Genomic DNA, 21,121 nt, shown 5'->3' with positions numbered 1-21,121 from the left:
CAAGATGATAAACAGAGGATCCATCTAAAACAGTATAAAACAAGATGATAAACAGAGGATCCATATAAAACAGTATAAAACAAGATGATAAACAGAGGATCCATCTAAAACAGTATAAAACAAGATGATAAACAGAGGATCCATCTAAAACAGTATAAAACAAGATGATAAACAGAGGATCCATCTAAAACAGTATAAGACAAGATGATAAACAGAGGATCCATCTAAAACAGTATAAAACAAGATGATAAACAGAGGATCCATCTAAAACAGTATAAAACAAGATGATAAACAGAGGATCCATCTAAAACAGTATAAAACAAGATGATAAACAGAGGATCCATCTAAAACAGTATAAAACAAGATGATAAACAGAGGATCCATCTAAAACAGTATAAAACAAGATGATAAACAGAGGATCCATCTAAAACAGTATAAAACAAGATGATAAACAGAGGATCCATCTAAAACAGTATAAAACAAGATGATAAACAGAGGATCCATCTAAAACAGTATAAAACAAGATGATAAACAGAGGATCCATCTAAAACAGTATAAGACAAGATGATAAACAGAGGATACATCTAAAACAGTATAAAACAAGATGATAAACAGAGGATACATCTAAAACAGTATAAAACAAGTGCAGTATGTTCTGAGAATGTTACTTTAACATCAACTCATAACGTCACACTATAACTTCATGGGAGTCTTGTGGAAAGACTGCATGTTGTTTTAGGTGGATTGAGTGACGTCTTCATCAACATTTGCATGTTGTCTTGTTTTGTGTGTGTCCAGTGTGTGTGTGTGTGTGTGTGTTTGTGCGTGTCAAGTGTGTGTGTGTGTGTGTCCAGTGTGTGTGTGTGTCCAGTGTGTCTGTGTGTGTGTCCAGTGTGTGTGCGTGTCCAGTGTGTGTGTGTGTCCAGTGTGTGTGTGTGTGTGTGTGTGTGTGTGTGTGTGTGTGTGTGTGTGTGTGTGTGTGTGTGTGTCCAGTGTGTGTGTGTGTGTGTTTGTCCAGCGTGTGTGTGTGTGTTTGTCCAGTGTGTGTATGTGTGTGTGTGTTTGTGTGTGTCCAGTGTGTGTGTGTGTGTCCAGCGTGTGTGTGTGTGTGTGTGTCCAGTGTGTGTGTGTGTGTGTGTGTGTGTGTGTGTGTGTTTGTGTGTGTGTGTGTGTGTGTGTGTGTGTGTGTGTGTGTGTGTGTCCAGTGTGTGTCCAGTGTGTGTGTGTGTGTGTGTCCAGTGTGTGTCCAGTGTGTGTCCAGTGTGTGTCCAGTGTGTGTCCAGTGTGTGTCCAGTGTGTGTCCAGTGTGTGTCCAGTGTGTGTGTGTGTCCAGTGTGTGTGTGTGTGTCCAGTGTGTGTGTGTTTTTGTCCAGTGTGTGTGTGTGTTTGTCCAGTGTGTGTGTGTTTTTGTCCAATGTGTGTGTGTGTTTGTCCAATGTATGTATGTGTGTGTCCAGTGTGTGTGTCCAGTGTGTGTGTGTGTGTGTGTCCAGTGTGTGTGTGTATCCAGTGTGTGTGTGTGTGTGTGTGTGTGTGTGTGTGTCCAGTGTGTGTGTGTGTGTGTGTCCAGTCTGTGTGTGTGTGTGTCCAGTGTGTCTGTGTGTGTGTCCAGTGTGTCTGTGTGTGTGTCCAGTGTGTCTGTGTGTGTGTCCAGTGTGTCTGTGTGTGTGTGTGTGTGTGTGTCCAGTGTGTGTGTGTCAGGTTATTATTTCAGTGATACTGAGTCGCCATTAAACCAAACCCCAAACCCTGGATAGAGGGGCTCAGTGAATGTGGAGGTGAATGTGTTCAGGTGGGTCAGTGTGTCAGAGGAGGCTCTATAGAAGGACAGAGTGCCGGCTGGCCAGTCCAGATACACTCCTACTCTGTGGGAGCTGGAGGAGGGGACGTCTATGGTAGTGGGTTTATTATTGTGCCAGGCAATGTAACTGTTGTCATAGCAGCGCAGACTCCAGGACTTGTCATTGTATCCAAGACAACAGTCCTTAAGGTCTCCTCTCATGATGATTCCTTTACATGTCACTGCTATATCACCCCCTCCTCTCCTGTTGATTCCTTTATATGTCACTGCTATATCAACCTTTTTCCCACTCCACTCTACCTCCCAGTAACAGCGCCCAGTCAGACCCTCTCTACACAGCACCTGTCTACGGTCCTCAAATCTCTCTGGGTGATCAGGATACGGCTGCTTCTCTGTCCTACATGTCACCTTTCTGTTCTCCTCAGACAGACAGAGGCGTCTGTCTACTGTGTTTAGGTCCAGTGTGAGATCACAGACATCTGATGGATGAAACCAGACACAATATTAGAAATCATCATCATTCACATTAGAATGTTAACTTACTTTTCACTAATTCATTTAATGTAGATGTTTCTAGGTATCAAAAGGAGAAGTTAAGGTAACTTGAGACTTGTTGAATGATCATATGTTATACTGTATGGTAATATAAAACACACTGATTCCCATTAATTACACACACACACACACACACTTACACACACACCTGTGTGCATCATGAACACAAACACACATTTTTATGTAAGACGAACACGCCACACACACACACACACACACACACACACACACACACACACACACAGACACACACATTGTCAAAGCAACTCTTTGTAAACTTTGGTGTCCCTGATTTCTGCCAAGTAAGTAATGATGGTGGTCTTTGACTTTGACTTAACTTGAATTAAGACTTATTCTTAGTCATATTCTTCACAGCAGTCAACACTCACATTTTCTAAGCCCAGGTTTCATTCTGTCCTCTCCACCATGTTCCACACTGTAGCGGTAAGCAGAAGAACAGACAGTCATTGAGTGATACAGCTGAACTCACACACACACACAAACTTACACACACACGCAGGACACACACACACACACACACACAGGACACACACACACACACACACACACACTGGACACACACACTGGACACACACACACACTGGACACACACACACACACACACACACACACACACACACACACACACACACACACACACACACACACACACACACACACACACACACACACACACACACACACACACACACACGACACACACACACGTACACTGGACACACACACATACCATGGACACACACACACACACACACAGACACACACACACAGACACTGGACACTGAGACACATTCAAACACTAGACACAAACACAATCAGCATATAACTTTGTCCAAGTGGTGGTAAGAATGTTTGTCTTAACTAGCCTGATAAGTCAAACATGTCTGATATGAACATGGACATAAACCCTCTACATACTTGAGTTTCTCCAGTCTGCAGTGTGGATCCTCCAGTCCAGCAGAGAGCAGTCTGACTCCTGAGTCTCCTGGGTGATTGTAGCTCAGGTCCAGCTCTCTCAGGTGTGAGGGGTTTGACCTCAGAGCTGAGACCAGAGAAGCACAGCCTTCCTCTGTGACTAGACAGCCTGACAGCCTGCAAAGAGTCAAATCATATTAAAATCACACTGATATACTTTGGTGGTGAAAATAGTGGCAGTATATTTTTTATAAATGTTCAGATACATCAGCATCCTGAAACCTACAAAATGTAGTCATGAATTAATGTATGTGTCATTATTATAAATGATCATAATATTACGAATAAATGTATAGTACGAATATTTGAGTAGATTTACCAGACCAGTTTAAAAAGCAGTACCAGTCAAAAGACAGACATTGAGGTATCAGATTTAGATTGTATTGAGTATACAGTCCACACCATATCTATTTTGACAGTGAAGCTAACATTTTAAATGTGGCTCTATACTCCAACATTTTGGATTTGAGATCAAATGTTTTATATGAGGTGACAGTATATAAAATGTCACCTTTTATTTGCAGGTATTTTAATACATAGATGTTTCACCATTTAGAAATAAAAACACTTTATGTATCTAGTCCCCCTATTTGAAGAAGTCATTAAATATTATGACCAATTTACTTATAGTGTATTAAAGTAGTCAAAAGTTTAGAATTTGGTCCCATATTCTTTGAACATAATGACTACATGAAGCCTGTGACTGCCATGAATGAGAAATGATCATGAATGAATCCTGAATAATAATGAGTGAGAGAGTTACAGAGGCTACAACAAAACATGCTAACCTCTCACCATTACCAATAACAGAGGCTACAACAAAACATGCTAACCTCTCACCATTACCAATAACAGAGACTACAACAAAACATACTAACCTCTCACCATTACCAATAACAGAGGATACAACAAAACATACTAACCTCCCACCATTACCAATAACAGAGACTACAACAAAACATGCAACCTCTCACCATTACCAATAACAGAGACTACAACAAAACATACTAACCTCTCACCATTACCAATAACAGAGGATACAACAAAACATACTAACCTCTCACCATTACCAATAACAGAGACTACAACAAAACATGCTAACCTCTCACCATTACCAATAACAGAGGATACAACAAAACATGCTAACCTCTCACCATGACCAATAACAGAGGCTACAACAAAACATACTAACCTCTCACCATTACCAATAACAGAGACTACAACAAAACATACTAACCTCTCACCATTACCAATAACAGAGACTACAACAAAACATACTAACCTCTCACCATTACCAATAGCAGAGGCTACAACAAAACATGCTAACCTCTCACCATTACCAATAACAGAGGCTACAACAAAACATGCTAACCTCTCACCATTACCAATAACAGAGGCTACAACAAAACATGCTAACCTCTAACCATTACCAATAACAGAGGCTACAACAAAACATATTAACCTCTCACCATTACCAATAACAGAGACTACAACAAAACATGCTAACCTCTCACCATTACCAATAACAGAGGCTACAACAAAACATCCTAACCTCTCACCATTACCAATAACAGAGGCTACAACAAAACATGCTAACCTCTCACCATTACCAATAACAGAGGCTACAACAAAACATGCTAACCTCTCACCATTACCAATAACAGAGGCTACAACAAAACATGCTAACCTCTCACCATTACCAATAACAGAGACTACAACAACACATGCTAACCTCTCACCATTACCAATAACAGGGTAGTTTAGCATTTATACTGATATTTGTGCCTCTATAACTTTGTTATTCATCATTATTCACTATTCATATCTAAACGGTAAAATATATGTATGAATTCCCTCCAATAAAAGGAGACATTCTGTACTGTCACCTAATATGGAACATTGTATCTCATATCCAAAATGCTGGAGCATTGCACCACAATGTAAACCTGTAAGCTTCACTGTCCAAACACATATGGTGTTGACTATGTGTGTCTGGTAAACACATGTGGATCTGGTGAACAGTTATCACTTGTTGACCAACTACAGGAATACTGACCTCAGAGTCTCCAGTTTACAGTGGGGATTCCCCAGTCCAGCAGAGAGCAGCTTCACTCCTGAATCCTTCAGGTCATTGTTACTCAGGTCCAGCTCTCTCAGGTGTGAGGGGTTTGACCTCAGAGCTGAGACCAGAGAAGCACAGTCTTCCTCTGTGACTAGACAGCCTGACAGCCTGCAAAGAGTCAAATCATATTAAAACCACACTGCTATTTTTTGGTGGTGAAAATAGTGGCAGTATATTTTTTCAACATATTCAGATACATCAGTGTCCTGAAACCTGCCATATATATTCATAAATGAATGTATCATTATTATAAATGATCATAATATTACTTGTAGAGAAACATGTATAGTACAAATATTTGAGTAGACTGACCAGACCAGTTTAAAAAGCAGTATCAGTCAGAAGACAGACAGTGAGGTATCAGATTTAGATTGTATTGAGTATACAGTCCACACCATATCTATAATGACAGTGAAGCTAACATTTTAAATGTGTCTCTATACTCCAACATTTTGGATTTCAGATCAAATGTTTCATATGAGGTGACAGTATATAATGTCACCTTTTATTTGAGGGTATTTTAATACATATCTGTTTCACCATTTAGAAATGAAAGCACTTCATGTATCTAGTCCCCCCATTTGAAGAAGTCATAAGTATTCTTACAAATTTACTTATAGTGTATTACATTTGTAAAAGTTTAGTATTTGGTCCCATATTCTTTGAATGCAATGACTACTTCAAGCCTGTGACCGCCATGATTGAGAAAGATCATGAATGAATCATTAATAATAAGAGTGAGAGAGTTACAGAGGCTACAACAAAACATGCTAACCTCTCACCATTACCAATAACAGAGGCTACAACAAAACATGCTAACCTCTCACCATTACCAATAACAGAGGCTACAACAAAACATGCTAACCTCTCACCATTACCAATAACAGAGACTACAACAAAACATACTAACCTCTTACCATTACCAATAACAGAGGCTACAACAAAACATGCTAACCTCTCACCATTACCAATAACAGAGACTACAACAAAACATGCTAACCTCTCACCATTACCAATAACAGAGGCTACAACAAAACATGCTAACCTCTCACCATTACCAATAACAGAGGCTACAACAAAACATGCTAACCTCTCACCATTACCAATAACAGAGGCTACAACAAAACATGCTAACCTCTCACCATTACCAATAACAGAGGCTACAACAAAACATGCTAACCTCTCACCATTACCAATAACAGAGGCTACAACAAAACATGCTAACCTCTCACCATTACCAATAACAGAGGCTACAACAAAACATGCTAACCTCTCACCATTACCAATAACAGAGACTACAACAAAACATACTAACCTCTTACCATTACCAATAACAGAGGCTACAACAAAACATGCTAACCTCTCACCATTACCAATAACAGAGACTACAACAAAACATGCTAACCTCTCACCATTACCAATAACAGAGGCTACAACAAAACATGCTAACCTCTCACCATTACCAATAACAGAGGCTACAACAAAACATGCTAACCTCTCACCATTACCAATAACAGAGACTACAACAAAACATGCTAACCTCTCAGCATTACCAATAACAGAGGATACAACAAAACATGCTAACCTCTCACCATTACCAATAACAGAGGCTACAACAAAACATGCTAACCTCTCACCATTACCAATAACAGAGGCTACAACAAAACATGCTCACCTATCACCATTACCAATAACAGAGGATACAACAAAACATGCTAACCTCTCACCATTACCAATAACAGAGGCTACAACAAAACATGCTCACCTATCACCATTACCAATAACAGAGGATACAACAAAACATGCTAACCTCTCACCATTACCAATAACAGAGGCTACAACAAAACATGCTAACCTCTCACCATTACAAATAACAGAGGCTACAACAAAACATACTAACCTCTCACCATTATCAATAACAGAGTCTACAACAAAACATACTAACCTCTCACCATTACCAATGACAGAGGATACAACAAAACATGCTAACCTCTTACCATTACCAATAACAGAGGCTACAACAAAACATGCTAACCTCTCACCATTACCAATAACAGAGTCTACAACAAAACATACTAACCTCTTACCATTACCAATAACAGAGGCTACAACAAAACATGCTAACCTCTTACCATTACCAATAACAGAGACTACAACAAAACATACTAACCTCTTACCATTACCAATAACAGAGGCTACAACAAAACATGCTAACCTCTCACCATTACCAATAACAGAGACTACAACAAAACATGCTAACCTCTCACCATTACCAATAACAGAGGCTACAACAAAACATGCTAACCTCTCACCATTACCAATAACAGAGGCTACAACAAAACATGCTAACCTCTCACCATTACCAATAACAGAGACTACAACAAAACATGCTAACCTCTCAGCATTACCAATAACAGAGGATACAACAAAACATGCTAACCTCTCACCATTACCAATAACAGAGGCTACAACAAAACATGCTAACCTCTCACCATTACCAATAACAGAGGCTACAACAAAACATGCTCACCTATCACCATTACCAATAACAGAGGATACAACAAAACATGCTAACCTCTCACCATTACCAATAACAGAGGCTACAACAAAACATGCTAACCTCTCACCATTACAAATAACAGAGGCTACAACAAAACATTCTAACCTCTCACCATTACCAATAACAAAGTCTACAACAAAACATGCTAACCTCTCACCATTACCAATAACAGAGGCTACAACAAAACATGCTAACCTCTCACCATTACCAATAACAAAGGCTACAACAAAACATGCTAACCTCTCACCATTATGAATAACAGAGGCTACAACAAACCATACTAACCTCTCACCATTATCAATAACAGAGGCTACAACAAAACATACTAACCTCTCACCATTAAAAATAACAGGGGCTACAACAAAACATGCTAACCTCTCACCATTACCAATAACAGAGTCTACAACAAAACATGCTAACCTCTCACCATTACCAATGACAGAGGGGGTATGATCTTTGTTCCCCTGTAACTTTCTCATTCATCATCATTCACGATTCATTCCTGATTATTCATAATCATGGCAGCATCCACATGAATGTAGAAGTGTTCAGAAACATCTTCTATTCTTACTGACAATACAAGTGAAGTGACTCCAAAATGACAGGACATTATTCACCATTCAGTTTCTATTCGAAAAACATCCAAAACACAACCAAGACAAACTGCAAATGAATTCAACAAGTTAGTAGAATCACAATCTTGATGTAATCACTGCAGGCATGGAATATTGGACCACATACTAAACTTATGAATACTTTAATACAATATATGTGAATTTGTCCAAGTAATTATGACTTCTTCAAACGGGAGAACTACAGTGCCTTTTGTTTCATTACAACATGTCATTTAAATAGATTTTTATTTGGATTTCATGTAATGGACAAACACAAAATAGTCCAAATTGGTCAAGAGAAATGTAAAAAAATAACTTATTTAAAAAATCTAAAAGTGGTGCGTGCATATGTATTCACCCCCTTTGCTATGAAGCCCCTAAATAAGATCTGGTGCAACCAATTACCTTCAGAAGTCACATAATTAGTTAAATAAAGTCCACCTGTGTGCAATCTAAGTGTCACATGATCTGTCACATGATCTCAGTATATATACACCTGTTCTGAAAGGCCCCAGAGTCTACAACTCCACTAAGCGGCACCATGAAGACCAAGGAGCTCTCCAAACAGGTCAGGGACAGAGTTGTGGAGAAGTACAGATCAGGGTTGGGTTATAAAAAAATATCTGAAACTTTGAAAATCCCACGGAGCACTATTAAATCCATTATTAAAAAATTGAAAGAATATGGCACCACAACAAACCTGCCAAGAGAAGGCCGCCCACCAAAACTCACGAACCAGGCAGGGAGGGCATTAATCAGAGAGGCAACAAAGAGACCAAAGATAACCCTGAAGGAGCTGCAAAGCTCCACAGCGGAGATTGGAGTATCTGTCCATAGGACCACTTTAAGCCGTACACTCCACAGAGCTGGGCTTTACGGAAGAGTGGCCAGAAAAAAGCCATTGCTTGAAGAAAAAAATAAGCAAACACGTTTGGTGTTAACCAAAAGGCATGTGGCATGTGGTAGACTCCCCAAACATATGGAAGAAGGTACTCTGGTCAGATGATACTAAAATTGAGCTTTATGGCCATCAAGGAAAACACTATGTCTGGCGCAAACCCAACACCTCTTATCACCCTGAGAACACCATCCCCACAGTGAAGCATGGTGGTGGCAGCATCATGCTGTGGGTTTGTTTTTCATCGGCAGGGACTGGGAAACTGGTTAGAATTAAAGGAATGATGGATGGCGCTAAATAGAGGGAAATTCTTGAGGGAAACCTGTTTCAGTCTTCCAGAGATTTGAGACTGGGACGGAGGTTTAAGCTAAAGCAACACTTGAGCATTCTGAATTTTGGATGAATAGCATGCCCAAATTAAACTGCCAGCTACTCATCCCCAGAAGATAAGATATGCATATTATTAGTATATGTGGATAGAAAACACTCTGAAGTTTCCAAAACTGTTTGAATCATGTCTGTGAGTATAACTTATTTAGCAGGCGAATCCCTGAGGACAAACAATTCAGATTTTTTTTTGGGGGGGGGGGGAAATTTCATTGGGAATCCAGATTTCTAATGGACCTTCTTGCAGTTCCTAACCCTTCCACTGGATGTCAACAGTATTTAGAAATTGGTTGAGGTTATTCCTTTGTGTAATGAAGAAGTACGGCCATCTTGAACTAGGGTCACTGGAAGTGTACTGTTTGTTAGAGATGCGTGACCAGAATGCTAACTACAGTTTGTTTTAATCCCGTATTGAACACAGATCATCCAGTCTTCAATTTTATCGATTATTTACATTAACAAATACCTAAAGTTGTATTACAAAAGTAGTTTGAAATGTTTTGGCAAAGTTTACAGGTAACCTTTGAGATATTTTGTAGTCACGTTTCACAATTTGGAACCGGTGTTTTTCTGGATCAAACGCGCCAAATAAAACGGAATTAATCGAACAAAAGGACCATTTGTGATGTTTATGGGACATATTGGAGTGCCAACAAAAGAAGCTCGTCAAAGGTAAGGCATGATTTATATTTCTATTTCTGCGTTTTGTGTCGCGCCTGCAGGGTTGAAATATGCTTCTATCTCTTTGTTTACTATTGTGCTATGCTCAGATAATAGCATCGTTTGCTTTCGCCGAAAAGCCTATTTGAATACTGCCATATCAAATATGAATACTGACCTCAGAGTCTCCAGTTTACAGTGGGGATTCCCCAGTCCAGCAGAGAGACGCTTCACTCCTGAATCCTTCAGGTCATTGTTACTCAGATCCAGCTCTCTCAGGTGTGAGGGGTTTGACCTCAGAGCTGAGACCAGAGAAGCACAGCCTTCCTCTGTGACTCCACAGACTGACAGCCTGACAAAGAGATCATCATGATTTAATGAGTAGTGTAGAAGGACAATGGCAGATGCATTTTGTCAATTATTCAAAACAACATTTAGATTCATCTTCCATCTCCTAGAAATGTATGGTCATAATGTTATACTAATGTGAAAATCAATGCATTTATTGAATATGTACAGTGGGGCAAAAAAGTATTTAGTCAGCCACCAATTGTGCAAGTTCTCCCACTTAAAAAGATGAGAGAGGCCTGTAATTTTCATCATAGGTACACTTCAACTATGACAGACAAAATGAGAAATAAAAATCCAGAAAATCACATTGTAGGATTTTTTATGAATTTATTAGCAAATTATGGTGGAAAATAAGTATTTGGTCAATAACAAAAGTTTATCTCAATACTTTGTTATATACCCTTTGTTGGCAATGACAGAGGTCAAACGTTTTCTGTAAGTCTTCACAAGATTTTCACACACTGTTGCTGGTATTTTGGCCCATTCCTCCATGCAGATCTCCTCTAAAGCAGTGATGTTTTGGGGCTGTTGCTGGGTAACACGGACTTTCAACTCCCTCCAAAGATTTTCTATGGGGTTGAGATCTGGAGACTGGCTAGGCCACTCCAGGACCTTGAAATGCTTCTTACAAAGCCACTCCTTCGTTGCCCGGGCGGTGTGTTTGGGATCATTGTCATGCTGAAAGACTCAGCCACGTTTCATCTTCAATGCCCTTGCTGATGGAAGGAGGTTTTCACTCAAAATCTCACGATACATGGCCCCATTCATTCTTTCCTTTACACGGATCAGTCGTCCTGGTCCCTTTGCAGAAAAATAGCCCCAAAGCATGATGTTTCCACCCCCATGCTTCACAGTAGGTATGGTGTTCTTTGGATGCAACTCAGCATTCTTTGTCCTCCAAACACGACGAGTTGAGTTTTTACCAAAAAGTTCTATTTTGGTTTCATCTGACCATATGACATTCTCCCAATCTTCTTCTGGATCATCCAAATGCTCTCTAGCAAACTTCAGACGGGCCTGGACATGTACTGGCTTAAGCAGGGGGACACGTCTGGCACTGCAGGATTTGAGTCCCTGGCGGCGTAGTGTGTTACTGATGGTAGGCTTTGGTACTTTGGTCCCAGCTCTCTGCAGGTCATTCACTAGGTCCCCCCGTCTGGTTCTTGGATTTTTGCTCACCGTTCTTGTGATCATTTTGACCCCACGGGGTGAGATCTTGCGTGGAGCCCCAGATCGAGGGAGATTATCAGTGGTCTTGTATGTCTTCCATTTCCTAATAATTGCTCCCACAGTTGATTTCTTCAAACCAAGCTGTTTACCTATTGCAGATTCAGTCTTCCCAGCCTGGTGCAGGTCTACAATTTTGTTTCTGGTGTCCTTTGACAGCTCTTTGGTCTTGGCCATAGTGGAGTTTGGAGTGTGACTGTTTGAGGTTGTGGACAGGTGTCTTTTATACTGATAACAAGTTCAAACAGGTGCCATTAATACAGGTAACGAGTGGAGGACAGAGTAGCCTCTTAAAGAAGAAGTTACAGGTCTGTGAGAGCCAGAAATCTTGCTTGTTTGTAGGTGACCAAATACTTATTTTCCACCATAATTTGCAAATAAATTCATTAAAAATCCTACAATGTGATTTTCTGGATCTTTTTTTCTCATTTTGTCTGTCATAGTTGAAGTGTACCTATGATGAAAATTACAGGCCTCTCTCATCTTTTTAAGTGGGAGAACATGCACAATTGGTGGCTGACTAAATACTTTTTTGCCCCACTGTATATAATTTTATATTGAAAAACATATATTATTTACATCATTTTCTCTAAACTTCATATTTCTTCCTGATGATTAGTTCTTATATGTAATTTTATTTACTCACAGAACATCTCTGGAGGCATTGACCACTGGCATCAGCCTCAGAAGACCTTCCTCTGATCTGGAGTATTTCTTCAGGTCAAACACATCCAGCTCCTTTTCTGAAGTCAGCAACACAAAGACCAGAGCTGACCACTGTGCAGGTGACAGTTTGTCTTCTGAGAGACTTCCTGATCTCAGGTAGCTTTGGATCTCCTCCACTAGAGAATGGTCATTCAGTTCATTCAGACAGTGGAACAGATTGATGCTCCTCTCTGGAGAGGGATTCTCCCTGATCTTCTCCTTGATGTACTTGACTGTTTCTTCATGGCTCTGTGAGCTGCTTCTTGTCTTTGTCATTAGACCTCGTAAGTGCTTCTGATTGGACTCCAGTGAGAGGCCCAGAAGGAAGCGGAGGAACAGGTCCAGGTTTCCCGTCTCACTTTGTAAGGCTTTATCCACAGCACTCTTGTAGACAGTAACTTTAGGCTTGTCTCTGAAATACACAGAAAGGTTCCTGGACGTTGATTGAAGTTCATCCATTAGATTCTCATTGTTGTTGATGAAGGAGAGGAACACATGTACAGCAGCCAGAAACTCCTGAATGCTCAGATGAACAAAGCTGTACACCTTGTCCTGGTACAGCCCATATTCCTCTTTAAAGAGCTGTGTGCACAATCCTGAGTACACTGAGGCTTCACTGACATCAATGCCAGCCTCTTTCAGGTCTTCTTCATAGAAAATCAGATTGCCATTCATAAGCTGTTGAAAAGCCAGTTTTCCCAGTGACAGAATGCTCTCTTTATTCCAGTGTGGACCTGTCTCTTCTTTCCCAGGACACTTTTCATTCTTCTGTGTGGTATGAAACTCCACAAGGTGTGTGTACATCTCAGTCAGTCTTGGGCATCTCTTCTCTCTTATGTTTCAGCATGTGTTCAAGGACTGTTGCAGAAATCCAACAGAAGACTGGAATGTGACACATGATGTGGAGGCTCCTTGATGTCTTTATGTGTGAGATGATTCTGCTGGCCAGGTCCTCATCACTGAATCTCTTCCTGAAGTACTCCTCCTTCTGTGGGTCACTGAACCCTCGTACCTCTGTCACCTGGTCAACACACACTGAAGGGATCTTATTGGCTGCTGCAGGTCGGGTAGTTATCCAGAGGAGAGCAGAGGGAAGCAGATTTCCCTTGATGAGATTTGTCAGCAGAACATCCACTGAGGTTGACTCTGTGACGTCCCAACAGATCTTGTTCTTCTTAAAGTCTAGGGGCAGTCGGCACTCATCCAGACCATCAAAGATGAACAGAACTTTGTACTTGTTGTAGACGGAGATTCCTGATTGTTTGGTTTCCATTGAGAAGTGATTGAGAAGCTCAATGAAAGTGTGTTTGTCCCCTTTCATCAAATTCAGCTCCCGAAAAGGGAATGAAAATACAAATTGGACATCCTGATTTGCTTTTCCTTCAGCCCAGTCCAGAATGAACTTCTGCACAGAGACTGTTTTTCCAATGCCAGCGACTCCCTTTGTCAGCACAGTTCTGATTAGTTTGTCTTGTCCAGTTAAGGGTTTGAAGATGTCGTTACATTTGACTGCAGTCTCTGGTCTTGCTTGTTTCCTGGTTGTTGTCTCAATCTGTCTCAGCTCATGTTCATTATTGACCTCTCCTGTTCCACCCTCTGTGATGTAGAGCTCTGTGTAGATCTTATTGAGAAGTGTTGGGTTTCCTTGTTTAGCGATCCCCTCAAATACACATTGAAACTTCTTCATTAGATTAGATTTGAGTTCACGTTGGCAAATCACAGCAAGCTCATCTGAATCTAGAAATAACACAGAGGATATTAATATTACGTTTGTTTTAATGACTACAGTATTGTAAGACGGTTATAACGTTTTACATTATAATCATTTATTATCTTAACTGACTGTATAAATGTGTAAATGTTTCCATAATGCATTACAGACTGTTGTGACTGATTCTATTATTATTGGTATTATTGATGGTATTATTAATGTTGTCTCTCTCTCTAAATTAATCACCACAACACATCCCTGCTGCTACTTGATGAGGTCACTAGGTGTTGTGTTAAGGCTAGAGGTCGACCGATTAATCGGAATGGCCGATTAATTAGGGCCGATTTCAAGTTTTCATAACAATCGGAAACCGGTATTTTTGGACACCGATTTTTTTCTTTTTTTCCCTTCTTTATTTAACTAGGCTAGTCAGTTAAGAACACATTCTTATTTTCAATGACGGCCTAGGAACGGTGGGTTAAATGCCTCGTTCAGGGGCAGAATGACAGATTTTCACCTTGTCAGCTCGGGGGATCCAATCTTGCAACCTTCAGGTTAACTAGTCCAACGCAATAACGACCTGCCTCTCTCTCATTACACTCCACAAGGAGACTGCCTGTTACGCGAATGCAGTAAGCCAAGGTAAGTTGCTAGCTAGCATTAAACTTATCTTATAAAAAACAAACAATCAATCATAACCACTAGTTAACTACACATGGTTGATGATATTACTAGATATTATCTAGCGTGTCCTGCGTTGCATATAATCTGACTGAGCATACAAGTATACAAGTATCTAAGTATCTGACTGAGCGGTGGTAGGCTGAAGCAGGAGCATAAACATTAATTCAAACAGCACTTTCGTGCATTGCGCTGTTTATGACTTCAAGCCTATCAACTCCCGAGATGAGGCTGGTGTAACCGAAGTGAAATGGCTAGCTAGTTAGCGCGCGCTAATAGCGTTTCAAACGTCACTCGCTCTGAGCCTTGGAGTAGTTGTTCCCCTTGCTCTGCATGGGTAATGCTGCTTCGAGGGTGGCTGTTGTCGTTGTGTTCCTGGTTTGAGCCCAGGGAGGAGCGAGGAGAGGGACGGAAGCTATACTGCTACACTGGCAATACTAAAGTGCCTATAAGAACATCCAACAGTCAAAGGTTAATGAAATACAAATGGTATAGAGGGAAATAGTCCAATAATTCCTATAATAACTACAACCTAAAACTTCTTACCTGGGAATATTGAAGACTCATGTTAAAAGGAACCACCAGCTTTCATATGTTCTCATGTTCTGAGCAAGGAACTTAAACGTTAGCTTTCTTACATGGCACATATTGCACTTTTACTTTCTTCTCCAACACTTATTTAAACCAAATTGAACATGTTTCATTATTTATTTGAGGCTAAATTTATTTTATTTATGTATTATATTAAGTTAAAATAAGTGTTCATTCAGTATTGTTGTAATTGTCATTATTACAAATACATTTTTTTTTAAATGTCCGATTAATCGGTATCGCTTTTTTGGTCGTCCAATAATCGGTATCGGTATCGGCGTTGAAAAATCATAATCGGTCGACCTCTAGTTAAGGCTGCTACAATATCATTGAGTTACACAGCTACTTTAGCTGTACTTTAGCTACAGCTTTTAAATGTTAGAAAACAGCATTCAACATGAGGCAGACAGATCTTACATTTCTCCAGTGTGTCAGCAAGCTCCTTCTGGTTAATTTTCCTCAGGACGTGCAGTGTGATCTTCAGAGCCCCCTCTCTGGCACTGCTCTCCTGCTTCTCATCTTCAGCATCCACCACTTCCTGCTTCTGACTCTCAAAGCCTTCTGGGAGTTCTGGACTAAGAATCCTCCTGAACATCTTCAGCTCGTTCTTCACAAATGTCATAATTTTCTCTTCAAGCATCTGGAATAAATTAAGTAAATAAGTTAAACAAGAGAAGAAATGCTTTCTCATTAACACATTAATGAATGATTGACAGATCAACTTTACTTGAGGTAAACAAAAACAAATGTACATAACAGGACCACATACACTGAATATGGAGGCCAGGTCTGTTTGATGACTCTGGGAAGACTGACCACTGAGAATCTCTGACTCTGATCTCTCCTGTTGGTTTCTGTGGACAAAACATGAGATTACATCTCCTCATCCAGGGAGTACACACACACACACACACACACACACACACACACACACACACACACACACACACACACACACACACACACACACACACACACACACACACACACACACACACACACAGAGGGAGGGGATGTTGTGTTTGTTTAAAATTGTTTTAGGACTATGAAAATGGACAAAATGATTAGCCTATGGATTATGAAAACAACCAAAAGAAATGGGGAAATGGGAGAGGAGAAATGACTAGAAACAGTGTTGTTTAACTCACTGACCATGACCCATGAGTTCTTCTTACCTTTGTTCAGTAGAAAAGTCTCCCTCTCTAAACTCTATAGGATGACTCATAGACTGGTCACTCTTCATGGACACACAGCTGGGTACAGGGGAGGCTGGTCTCTCCTGCTTGATTGGGCTTCAACACAACAGAGACAAACATTACATCTCTCATCTACTCTGAGCTCAGATGGGGAAACAGAAGAGTTTAATTCCAAAAAGCTATATATCAATTTTCAGAAATGTTCGTAAATTAGCTTTTATTCTTTAAAGAAGTTATGTTTATGTTACGTTATGTTGTTTTGCTAAATGAGGAGATGGCACGTGGGTACCTGCTTCTATAAACCACTGAGGAGATTGCACGTGGGTACCTGCTTCTATAAACCAATGAGGAGATGGCACGTGGGTACCTGCTTCTATAAACCAATGAGGAGATGGCACGTGGGTACGTGCTTCTATAAACCAATGAGGAGATGGCATGTGGGTACCTGCTTCTATAAACCAATGAGGAGATGGCACGTGGGTACCTGCTTCTATAAACCAATGAGGAGATGACACGTGGGTACCTGCTTCTATAAACCAATGAGGAGATGGCACGTGGGTACCTGCTTCTATAAACCAATGAGGAGATGACACGTGGGTACCTGCTTCTATAAACCAATGAGGAGATGGCACGTGGGTACCTGCTTCTATAAACCAATGAGGAGATGCAGCGCGAACTGCGTCACAAATAGAACTGACTTTTAGACGCTCGTTGGCGCGTGCGAGCAGTGTGTCATTTTTAATAACTAAATTAATTTAGCGACGCGAGCGTTGTAGTCAGCCCCGCTAAAAGGCTGGTGTCGTTACTCTGCCTTCTCCGGGGGCATGTTGAGGTAAATTTACTAACCGGGAGGGTTGAATGATGTAATTTATTGGTGGGCTGGAAGACGCACTCTTGTCTTTTCTATTCCGAGGTTGTTTACTCGCAATATCAGATATTAAGATGTGTTTTATAATGAATGTTTACTGAGGTTGAGGCTCTGACTAGTGATTATTTACCCGGTGTTCAATACCTGCTATTGAGGCGCCCTGAAAATAATATTCAAAAGATTGGTCCTTGGACACAGAGGGGTTAAACACTAAAGTTACCGTCCATCTAGTGAAGAGAGGAGAACTGGACAGAGGTAGCCAGCATCCATCAACGAGAGAGGGAGAAGCCCTCCACGGGATGTAACAGATGGAAGAAACAACCGGGGAGCTCCATCGGTCCACAAGAAATGCAGGCAGCCGGTGATGATGTAGTGGTAGCTATGGTAACTAGGATGCTGCTGGTTTCGTAGCTAGCTAACTTACCTAGCTGTACCGACTAGCTTGGCTAGCTAGCAGGTCGTTCGTCTCTCCCTCGTCTCGATGATGAATCCGGTAAACCACAAAATGAAACAAGGATAGAGAGTGTCTCAACACTGTAGTGAACTCCATCGTTATTCCCCAAGATCACCTCAGTCAACTCTGCGCGTAACCGGACAAGCGCCACACCGTACGTGGACGCGGACAGATCTGTACGGGGACGCGGACAGTTCTGTACGGGGACGCGGACAGTTCTGTACGGGGACGCGGACAGTTCTGTACGGGGACACAGGCAGTTCTGTACGGGGACGCGGACAGTTCCAGAACGCGGACATGAGCAGTGCAACACAATCAACTAAACCCAGTCTTTACAGTGGGTTACATTAGTAATATTCATTTTTTATTATCATGTAAAACAAACATTCTATGTTTTTTTATAACAATGTTTTGAGATCTGGGCCCATATCGTCAAAGTGTCTCAGAGTAGAACATTGGTCGTATAAGTGCTGAGAATAAAGACATTTTACACTTATGGGTATAAATTAAAGCTATGCATGAAGTCTCTAGTCCCACCTAGTCAGCAGATATTTAGGACACCTGGTGAGCTGTCCTAAGTAGTTAAGAGTTAACAGCAGGTGTCTTGATAATACTATAGAATAATGCAGTGAGTCAGTGGTTCCTGCGCCACATGTAATTGCTTTGTAGTAGTTAAAAATAATGTTTTTATATTTCTATATGATCAATCTATAAATAATATAGACCTACATGCAACAGTATGTCTTGTGCTTTTGGCAATGATTTATGTATAATAATTATGTATAACAAGTGATACCATGTATAACTGCATAGCATTTTGTCTTCATTTTGGCAAATTAACTCATGCTTATTTCTGAAGATTAACTCAGGTTGGAGTTGGAGCTGTGACCGAAAGGTGGCTGGTTCGAATCCCGGGCCGGGCGCTGGAAAAAACAGGTGGAATTGATCTGACCACTGGAGGGCTGCTGGGTTCACATCCTCAAAACATGAACCTTTTGTTGATCAGAACTCTAGAGGTTCTTCTTCACTGAACCCAAAAATATATATAATTTTTAGTGGTTCCATATATTAAGGAAGTGATAGAAGCCTTGTTGGTTCTATAAGGAACCTTCTTTTCTAAGAGTGTATAATAAACACGTTTTTCTTTTGATTATTTAATTATCTACATCATGTTATTTCAAGTTCTCCCTTTGGAGCACAACATCACATTGTTAAATAATAATCCTAAATTGGGCGTGGCTATAAATTGGGCAATTGAAGGCATCTAGGGCGTAATATGTGTCTGATGAAAATTACCATTGTATGCAACGTTGTAGGCAACATTATTGGGAAGGGACTTGATGCTACTATGCCAAAGCTATTTAGAGTTGTTAAACGGGTGTGAAGAGTGTGTTGATGTAACGGTAAAATTGTAAAAATTCTGCTGGTAACAACCATCAGAATTGGTTAAAACAATATGCATTCCATTATATTAGGCAATAATTAAGAGTAGGCAAAGTGTTCGTGTCGTGAAAATTTTATCAAATGTCAAACATGCGGAACCCCTGCAGTACCTCCTCAGACCCCGGATTGAGAACCCCTGCAGTACCTCCACAGACCCCGGATTGAGAACCCCTGCAGTACCTCCTCAGACCCCGGATTGAGAACCCCTGCAGTACCTCCGCAGACCCCGGATTGAGAACCCCTGCAGTACCTCCACAGACCCCGGATTGAGAACCCCTGCAGTACCTCCACAGACCCCGGATTGAGAACCCCTGCAGTACCTCCACAGACCCCGGATTGAGAACCCCTGCAGTACCTCCTCAGACCCCGGATTGAGAACCCCTGCAGTACCTCCACAGACCCCGGATTGAGAACCCCTGCAGTACCTCCACAGACCCCGGACTGAGAACCCCTGCAGTACCTCCACAGACCCCGGATTGAGAACCCCTGCAGTACCTCCACAGACCCCGGACTGAGAACCCCTGCAGTACCTCCACAGACCCCGGATTGAGAACCGCTGCAGTACCTCCACAGACCCCGGATTGAGAACCCCTGCAGTACCTCCACAGACCCCGGATTGAGAACCCCTGCAGTACCTCCACAGACCCCGGATTGAGAACCCCTGATTTAGCAGATGCTCTTATCCAGAGTGATTTACAGGAAGTGCATTCATCTTAAGATAGCTATTTATTTTGGAAATAAACTTAATCAAATCTTCATAAAATTGTCATCTTACCTCTTAGCTTTGGTGTCATGTCCCCCAGAGAGATGCATTTTAGAGGCAGGGCCCCCCTCCTCTCTCTCCCCAGAGAGACTCATTTTAGAGCACTGACCCCTAAACAGAGATCCAGCATGTTGGTTGTGGTTAACACAGAGACAACTAAACAGAGATCCAGCATGTTGGTTGTGGTTAACACAGTGACAACAAATAATTGAATGTCAATTGTTCTCATTTATTCATTATCTCTTTGAGAAATAAAACATTTACTAACAGACATAGAAACAGTCAGGTGATTTAATGTAATCACTTGAACATGTAGTTGTAACATTTCATCTCCATGGTAACTGTCAATAATAATAAGTCACTGTTTGTTAAGGCAGTTATAGACAGTACAGCAACACAAGGCCATGTCTCACAATTATTTGTATTAATCAAAAGTAGGCTATTTATTGTCTTTATTGTCTTTCAATCTGTTATTTTCTAAATGTATCTGAGAATGTAGACAGAAGGGTTGAAAACGGACATGATTGATCTGAGGGGG

At 40.9% G+C, this 21,121-nt stretch overlaps 1 long non-coding RNA gene across 1 annotated transcript; it reads left to right on the top strand.

The window, feature by feature from the left end:
- The first annotated feature begins 18,664 nt into the window (after positions 1-18,664).
- On the top strand, positions 18,665-19,303 carry LOC120041662. The gene is made up of 2 exons (XR_005475914.1): positions 18,665-18,714; positions 19,237-19,303. It is a non-coding gene; the product is annotated as an uncharacterized LOC120041662 (long non-coding RNA).
- Positions 19,304-21,121: the final 1,818 nt, after the last annotated feature.

This window comes from Salvelinus namaycush, unplaced genomic scaffold, assembly GCF_016432855.1.
Source record: "Salvelinus namaycush isolate Seneca unplaced genomic scaffold, SaNama_1.0 Scaffold5, whole genome shotgun sequence".
Taxonomy (NCBI): domain Eukaryota; kingdom Metazoa; phylum Chordata; class Actinopteri; order Salmoniformes; family Salmonidae; genus Salvelinus; species Salvelinus namaycush.
The sequence above is the reverse complement of the archived record's forward strand: the minus strand, read 5'-3'. Positions and strand labels throughout refer to the sequence as shown.